The sequence below is a fragment of the Platalea leucorodia genome, assembly GCF_965183815.1.
Source record: "Platalea leucorodia genome assembly, contig: HAP1_HAP1_SCAFFOLD_124, whole genome shotgun sequence".
Lineage (NCBI taxonomy): Eukaryota > Metazoa > Chordata > Aves > Pelecaniformes > Threskiornithidae > Platalea > Platalea leucorodia.
In genome coordinates, this window is record NW_028121413.1 from 147959 (window position 1) to 157075 (window position 9117).

The following is a 9117-nucleotide window of genomic DNA, read 5'->3' on the forward strand; positions in this document are numbered from 1 at the left end:
CCCTCTCTCCTGCTCTGTCCCTCTCTCCTCCTCCTCCTCCCTCCTCCACCGGGGCTCCGGGGCCTGGGCCTGGGCCAGCGCAGCCCCGGGGAGGCGGCCATGGGGCTGCGGGGGGGTGAGGCCCAGCCGGGGCGGGGGACGGTGGCCGCGCAGGGTCAGGCAGCAGGAGGGGGCGCCCCGCGGCATGCCGGGAGCTGTAGTGCTGGGCACGGGGCTGCCGGGCGGCCATGTTGGTTCCCGGGGCATGCCGGGAGCTGTAGTGCTGGGCACGGGGCTGCCGGGCGGCCATGTTGGTTCCCGGGGCATGCCGGGAGCTGTAGTGCTGGGCACGGGGCTGCCGGGCGGCCATGTCGCTCTTGCGAGGCGCCGACTCTGCTCCGGCTGCGGCCCAGCTGAGGTGAGGGCCGGGCCCTCTCGCACTGGCTCTGCCTCTGGCTCTCTGGCCTTGCTCTCCTGGCGACGTGGGCGACAAGGGGCAGGTGGACGCTTACTGGCCTTGGAGAGGAGCCGGTGCAGCTGGAGCTGAAGAGACCAGAAGAAGGTGAAGCAGCTGGAGGATGAAAGGAAGGGGATGCAGCCAGCTGCTGCCTCCAGCTGCAGCCAAGAGACAGCCAGCCTCTCCAGGTGAGGAGGGACCCCTCTGAGCAGGCCTCAGCAGACCACATTGCCCACGGGCACCGCAGGGCCTGTGGAAGTAAGGAAAATTGCAGCATGGCCCTGTAGTGTGTGCGTGTGCGTGTGCGTGTGCATGGCTGTGTACCTGGGAAGCCTCATGTTGTAAGAGCTGTAAGACACCCCGGTGTTCTCTTCCCTGGAGGACAGTCAAGTACCTGGAGCTAGAGAAGAGGAAGGGAGGCAAGGACAGACAGACAGAGAGAGAAGTGCCTGAACTCTCAAATTTGCCTGGCAGTGCAGAGAGCAGGAACTGCAGGGAGTCCTGGGCCCCTGGGGTCATGTCACCCCTCTTCTGCGTCCCAGGCCCTCCCTGCCCCCTCCCCTTCCCCTCGGTGTCATTTTTTTCGCTTCCCCCTGCCTCCCTTCATCTCTATTATTGTGCTCTGCTCCCTGTCCCCCCATCTCTTCAAGTCTCTCTCTGCCATCCTCCTTCTCCCTTTACTTTCCTTGTCGCCCCTCTTTCCTTCTCCCCGAGCCTCTTTCTTTCGGTCTCTCTCTGTCCTGCAGGCCATCGCAGTTTTTCCCTTCTCCATCTCTTTGTCTCGATCTGCATCCCTCTCTTTTGCCCCATCATCTCTCTGGCCTGTTCCCTGTCTTTCGTCTCTTTCTGCCTGTAGCTTCTGCTCCCTGTCCTTGCCTTCCCCTCTCCCTCATTCCTTCTGCTTCTCTTTCTTTCTCTCTCTCTCTTGCTCTCTCCTGTTCACTGTCACTGTGTTTTTGCAGTCTGGATCCCACTGTCCCTCTCCTTCTTCCTGTTCATCTCCTCTCTCTGTCCCTCTCTGCTGCTCCCTGACCATCTCTCCCCACCACCCCCACCTCTCTGCAGGGCTCCTGATAACCTCCCTCTCTTTCTCCACCCCTCTGTGCTGCTCACCAGCCCCGGTTTTCTCTTTCTCTTTGCCGTTATTCTTGTCTGTCGCTCTGTCCTGCTCCCTGTCCCGTCATTTCTCACTACATCCCTCTGGCCTGCTCCCTGCCCCTGTCCCTGCCCCTGTTCTTTTCTACTTCCTCTCCGTCTTGCTGCCCACCCTAGGCTTTTTTTGCAATCTCTCTCCTGCCCCCAGCCCTTCTTTTTCTTTCTCTCTCCTGCTCCCTCTCCCTCTTTCTGCCTCCCTTCCTCTCTCCCTGCTGCTTCTTTCTCCATCTCTGTCCACATCCCCGTCCCTTTTTTCCTCTTGCTGTCCTTCTCTCCTTTTCCTCTTGCTGCCTTTCTCTCTCTGTCCCGTTCCCTGTCCCCTCCTTTCTCACTGTATCCCCCTGTCCAGCTGGCTGCCCCTTCTGTCCACTTTCTCTCGCTCTGTTTTTTTCTCTCTCCATCTCTCTGTCCTGCTGCCCTTCGCAGGTGTTTTTTGCCTCCAGTGCTGCCCTGCCCCCTCTTCCTTTTCTCTTTCTCCGTCACTCTCTCCTGCTCCCTGTGTCTTTTTTTAAATTCTTCTCAGTCCTGCAGCCCGTCACTATTTTGTTCTTCTTCCATCCCTTTGTCCTGATCCCTGCCCCCATCCTTGTCTCTCCTTCCCTTTGTTCTGCTGCCCATCTCTTTTCCCTCCTTGCTCCCTCTCTCTGTCCTGCTCCCTGCCCCTCTCATTCCCTCTCTGTTTCTCTGCCCTGCTCCCTGTCTCTCCCCCACCCTCTTTTTCTTTCCTGCTCCCTCTTCACTTTCTCCGCTCTGTCACTCTGTCCTGCTCCCTGTCGCTGTTATTTCTCACTCATCTTTCTCCTGCAGTCCAATGCTGGTTTTTTGGTCTTCATCTCTCTGTCCTGCTGCCCAACCCAGGCTTTTTTACCTCCATCTGTGCCCTGCTCTCTCTGTCTTATTTTTGCCTGTCTTTCCCTTTGTCCTGCCTCCCTCACCCTTTTTTCTCTCTCTGTATCGCCCTGTCCTTCTCCCTCTCCTTGTGTTTCTCTGACAATCCGTGTCCTGCTCCCTTTCCTTGTCTTTCTCTCTCTGTCCCATGTCCTTCTTCCCGTCTTTCTGTTCTCTCTATCCCTTTGTTCCTGCTGCTTCTTTCTCCACTTCTGTCACACTCCCTGACCTTTTTCTCCTCTCGCTGTCCCTCTGTCCTGCTTCCTATCCCCGTTTCTTCTGTCTTTAGTTCTCTGTCCCGCTGCCTGTCCCACTCTTTCTTGCTATCCACCCCTGTCCAGCTGGCTCTCCCTTTTATTTGTCCTCTCTTCCTCTTTCCTGCTTCTCAGCTCTCTTTTCCTCTTCTTCTAGCTCACTGCTGGTTTTTTTCCCGTTCTCGGTCTCTTCATCCAGATCTTACCCTCTCTTTGTTTCTCAGTCTCTTTCTTCTGTTCCCTGTCCTCCTCCTTCTCCCTCCATCTCTGCATCCTGCTCCCTGTCTTTCTTCATCCCCCCTTCTTTCTTCTCCTCCCTCCCGCCCGTCCCTCTGCCCTGCTCCTCAAGGCTACTTTTTCTTCCTCCATGTCTCACCAGGGCTCCCCATCCCGATCTGTCTTCATTTCTCCACCTCTTTAGCGTTTTCCCTGGGAGTTTCTTCCTCTCTCGGCTCCTCTGTCTTCTCTCTTGTTTGATTGGTCTCTTTCTAGTCCTCTGTCCTTCTCCCCATCAGCTTAAACTGAATGCGCAGGGGCGCCTGTGCTCTGCTGTTTCCTTTAGCATTGCCCTAGGGAAGATCGGTGGGTTTAGGGCTAGGGGTCATTTAGGAGCTGGTCTCCTTACGGAGACGGCAGAGCTGGGTTCTTCTCAGCGGCTGCTCTCTGCATCTTGTGGAAAGAGCAGGCTGTGGGCCTCATTTTGAAGGAAGGTTTCTTGTTCTGTGCTTATTGCTCCTCGGGAGGCTGCCCAAGAGCGGTGTTGGGGACTGGAGGGACAGATGGGACCTGCTGTGGTTCCTCGGAAATGTGAACTGAACCTGTCCTAATGTACTCGGATGAGAGCAGACTGACTTCATAGGGTTTTCTTCCCAGCTCCAGTTCCAGCCCACGTGCTCAGCACTAGTGACCAAGAGACCATGTGCTCTCTTCCAGACGGCCGTGGCTGCGGATTAGCTGAGAACATCACTTACTTGGGTAACGGGGCGGTGGCCTGTGATAAGGGATATGCACTCGCATGATGGTGCTTTCATGAATGTCTTCTGATCTTGCCACTCCAAAGCCCTTCCTTTTCGTGGAGATTTTAGGAAGGCATTTCTTATTCTGGGGTTCAGACTGGAGTTGGACTTTATGTTGAACAGCCGATACAATGGACTGCATAAAAGGCGAATAAGAACCCCGCGCTTTTGTTGTTGTTTTCAAACACTGCCTGAACTTTGGTAAGCCAGAGTGGCTGAAAGTCTGTTTGTTGAGAGTAACGTATTCCCATAGCGTGCCCATCTCTGTGTGGTGAAGGTTTCCTACCAGCAGTGGGATTTTGCTGGGCTATGAGGCTGTATTGGAGCAGCAGAGGTAAGAAGTGGTGTCTTTAAAGGTAATGAAGCTGTAGCAAAACTCGTGGGAAAAGCTAGTTTCTTGCTAGAACGCTGCCTGACAAAAATAGGAGCAAGTTAAGGCACTTGAAATTGGCTTTTTTATGCAGTCTTCGTACGGAGCTTTTGATCTTGATTGGTTTCTGGGAAGCAAGTGCTGAGTGCCTGTGCACTCCCATAAGCCGTGTGGCCTCCCAAAATGGGTCCACCCTTCTCCACTCCTGCTCCTTCCACACTCGTGTAGAAGAGGGAAATGCAGCAGTGTGCAGGTTCAGTAATTCCCTGGCAACGGGTGCGCGCTGGGGAGGCCTGGCGGAGGGCATGGCCCGACGGGGCTGTGAGGTTACAGAGCAGCAGCGTGGTGCGAGCGTGGGGGGCCGTGGTTCTCCCCTGCATCCTCCTCCTCCTCCTGGTGGCCCTGCAAGCCCAGGACACCCAGGCTGCTCACAGACGAGCGCAGGGAGCAGGTAGGCGGGCGGGGGCAGCACCCAGCCCCGAGCAGCGTGTCATGGCATCCACCGCACCTCAGCGGGGCGGCAGCGGGGCCAGGGCTGGGGCTGGCTGCAGGAGAGCAGCTGGGCTGGGCTGGGCTGGGCCGGGCGAGCCAGGCAGGCACCATGGTGCGGGCAGGGGGCAGACGCCCTGCGGGGAGGCGTAGAGGGGCTGCAGCTGCTTCGGGGGCATTTTCTGGGTGAGCAGGGGAGCTCAGAGCGGCGACACGGGGTAGGAAGCCCGGCGCTGAGTCCCCGTGGGGCTCTCCCTGCTGCCTGGCCCCGTGCCACACTGCCCTGCCCCGGAGCAGCCTGCCCCCAGTGTGCACGTCGGGCCGGGGGTGGTGAGCGAGCAGCGCCGCAGGAGCCAGGCAGCAGCCCACGGCAGCATTTCTCCCCAGGCTGGTTGCAGCCGTGCCCAGGGCCATGACTCTGCTGCTGCCCAGCTGGATCCTGGCTTCCAGCCTCAGGGAGGTCCCGGAGCGGCACGCTCAGGAGGTGTCCGCTGGGGAAAACAGGAGCGTTCCTGCTCTCGCCCTGCTTCCCTTGAATGAACTGCAGGTCCCCAGCCCGCAGGAACACGCAGGGGTAGCGCTGGTGCAGCCTTTCCCGGGCTCTTGTCCACAAGCAGCACAGACAACCGCTTTTTCCTCCAGTTTCCTCCTTCCTCTGTGTGCGTGGAAACTCCTCTGCTCTGTGCTTGATTCCAGGGGATGGCATTGGCAGTGCTCATCGAGCTTCTCAGCTGGGTCCTGGTTATGAGCCTTGGGGGGGTGGCAGAGGTAAGTTGTCCATGTCTGTCTGCTTGAGGGAACACTTCTGTTTGAATAGGTTATTCATGGGCAGCTTTACCTAAGATCCTCTTGAGGCCTTCCAGGAGCTGTTTGTGCCTCGGGGGCGTTGCACAGATGAGTCCTGAATATTTATTTCCCTGAAGAGCTGCTAGGTCTCGGCAAACAAGTCACCCGTGTTCCTTTTCAGCTGTGGAACCTACACCTCTGTCTGTGTCCCGTGTCATTACCTCACCCCCTTCCAGTCCCTGCAGGTGACTAAGGAAGCAGTAGATCACAACATGCAATGGAAACTCTCCTCACCTGTGTTCGATTACCTGTTTGGTTCCTGCAGTCCATGTTGATCACGACCCTCAGTGGAATCCTGTTCCTGGGCCTGGGGGGAATCCCAGAGGTAAGGATTCAGTCTTCCTTTGTTATTGGCGTTTTGTGTTTGTTAATCGTTGGTTTGTTATTTGTTAATATCTTGTCGTGATAGTTCAGCCTCCCAGTGGCCAGCAGGCTCTTCTCTACAACAATTGTGAATGATCGTTTTTTCCTGTGGTGCTACCTGCTCCCACTTTTGCCTGGGCTTCCTTTTGTGTGTGTGAGAGGTCTCCTGGTAAGAGGGCCCTGAGAGGCCCTATGTTTGTCCGTCTGGTCCTTGCGGGGTGTCGCACGTGGCCTGGAGACAGTAGTTTGAAAGCCGCCGGGCCCCAGCCAAGAGGTCACCAGGCCCCTCTGCAGCTTTGGGAATCGCAGCCTGCGCCTGCGTCCCATGTTGTTGCCTGGCTCCCTTCCGGCCACTGCACGTCACCAAGGAAGAGGCAGATCACAACGTGCAACGGAAACATTTTTCATCTCAGCTTGATTACAGCTGTCCCTGTAGGCAGCGGCTACTTGAATTCCCGACTTGAGCCTGTCCGTGAGCCTCAGGGCGATCCCACAGGTGAGGCCCTTGAACGAATGAGCGTTTACATTTTAATTTTCTGTTCATGTGAAAATTAGCTTACTGCTTTCTTGGCTGCTGCTTGGGCATGCAGAAGAGCAGAGAGGGAATGGGTGCGGCTCAGTGATGTACCCCGGGGCGCTCTGCCTTGCAAAGCTGTCTTTGCCAGCTGCTCCGCCCCTGCACTGGTTCCAGTGCCCGCTGCAAAGCCAGCAGGCGCCTTGGGGTTGAGTTGAGAGCTGGCGTGAGCTCCAGGGAGTCCTTTCTCCGACAGCTCCATGCCTGGTTAGTGGCCACTGCAGGCACCCAGGAAATGTTTGCAAGATGCTCCCGAGTGGAAGGGAGAGAGGATTGCTCTCGAGTAGCCCTGTGTTTGAATTGCATTCACTGTCATTCCGATCTGAAGAAGTATATTGAAATATTTCAGGGGCGCTGCTCTGTCCTGTGCTCGTTTCCAGACGTGGCTGCAGGCAGTGGTTATCCAGCTTCCCGGCTGGGTGCCAGGGCTGACCCGCAGGCAGGTCGCGTGGGTACGTCGTGGCTTTTTACTGCCTTTGAGAGCTGCCAGCTGGAAGTCCAAAGTCAGCCAGGCGCCTCTGCAGGTGTGAGAATACAGAGCTGCGCGCGTGTGCCGTGTCATTCCGTGATCCCCTTGTATGTTCTGCTATTCAGTTATGATGGTACAGATCAGGGCATGTGATGGTAACTTCTCGTGGGTGTTTGGTTGTAGACATGGCCACAGGATGGGCTTTTCCAGCTCCTCGGATGGATCCAGGGCTGGATCCCAGCTGGCATCCCAAGGGTGAGTAGTCCGTCTTTATTGATTTTACCGAGTAAGCACTCCTTTTCAATAGTTTATTAATGTGAAATTGGCCTTCATACTTTCTGTTAACGTCCTCAAAGAGGAAAGCCTAAAGCTCAAATAGGGAAGTATTCCCAAAAGATACCGGAAGGTGCAAAGGAAATCCTGAAAGACTTGGAGCAAGCAGCACCTGGTTGGTGTATTTCCCTCTGACCTTATGACTTGGGCAGCTGAGGTTTTAGATTCGTGTATGGACGTGCTGTAGCCTGCACAGCAGGAAGGGATCAATCAGAGCCTCACCGCAGTGACGCTCGATTTCACGCCTTGCGTGGGGTGGTGAGCCACAGAGATGGTCCAGCACAGCATCTGCTACCAGCTGTGGTTCAAGCTGAGTCCCAGGGGCAGCTGCTGCCCCCGTTGTACCATTACTGGTCAGAGCTGCTTTGTGCAGACGCTGGTATGCAGGTGTCAGGAACCGGCGTGTGCTGAATTTGTGTTCAAGGCAGGCATGATGTCCCAAGAGATCTTGGCTGCCCTTTCCTCATGTTGGAAGTCAGGTGCAGATGCTGATTCTGCTTGTGATTGACTTTCAGCCTGCAGACTGATAGTGGTGGTAGGACGAGCGTGAGTGGTGGTGGTGCTCCTGGAGCGCGTGCGGGACTTGCGGAGGAGCACATTGCTCATGAGCCGTGAGAGGGCCAGCACCCTGGCAGTCGCTGGAGGGGAGAGGGCCCTTGGGCAGCGGGGAGGATGGGTAGGCAGATTTGGGTGGCTGGGACCGTGTCGCGAATCCTGATTTAGGATCCTGCCAACTACGCCAGTTTGTCGCAAAAGAGTGATTTAGATCGCTTAAGGAATCACCATCAAAGGTAATAGCAAAAGTGGTTTTCATATGATGTTGTAAAACTTTGACTTAACAAAGTTCGATGGCGAGGTTCACTCTATTAATTACTGCATGGAAGAATCCTACAAAGGAAAACTGAGTTACACTCGAGTTAGACTGATTCACAGAGAGACCGGGGACACAAAAGGGTAAGGAGGACCCTCCCGTAGAGTCACGAGGTTCAGAGTGGACCCCCTTGCTTTCTAAACTCCTTCCTCAGAGAGGAGACTAGGTGCAGATGGGTCCAAACCTAGTCTCAGACTTGGTCAACAGTTTGTGTCTAAAGGATTGTACATGCCAAGTTTATGTAATGTTTGATTAGCATCAATTCAGCCTGCAATTAAAGTTACCAAGACAAAATCAAAGTTACCGTACTACAAGGTTATGCACGATATCAGTCACTTACCAAAGATCTGTCGTTGGTAAAAGTGGTTGAGTCTCCATCCCTGGAGGTATTTAAAAGACGGGTAGACGTGGTGCTCGAGGGCATGGTTTAGTGGTGGACTTGGCAGTGACAGGTTGATGGTTGGACTCGATGATCAGATTGAAACGAGAGGAGTTCACAGCCTGGCCATGGCTCAGGCCTTTCCCTCTTCCAGAGCCTGCCCCAAACCACGGGCAGTCTGGTCAAGGGGCTGAGCACACCCATCACGGACGGGCAGGATTTGCCTGGGCTGCAGGCCGCATCGATCCCCTTGCCAGGATCGGAGCAGCCCAGGCTTCACAGCCTGGTCCAGCCCCGTTGCTCTCCTTGAGGTCTGCAGACTCTTGGTGACACCTCGGGGTCAGGGGTGGGTTGGAGCTGGACACCCAGCTCGAAGCTGGACCCCTAACTTGAAGGCACCCTTGAGTGGTTCATTCGGTTAATTCAGTCTTGGCTGGTTTAGCTCTCCGTTTCTGGCTGCATTTCAGAAAACTTGGCTGGGGTTTTCCTCTTGGAAGGAAAGTGTTTTGCATACAAATATGTAAATACCTTCCAATTCTTTTCCCCTTTGCTGGCTTACCTCTCGGCAGCGCCTCCCCACATGGCATCCGTTCAGAAGACTGAAAGTCCTACCGCTCTTTGCAAAATTAAACCCGTGGACGTTATTTTTCATACATGTCAGCTACCAGCAAGCT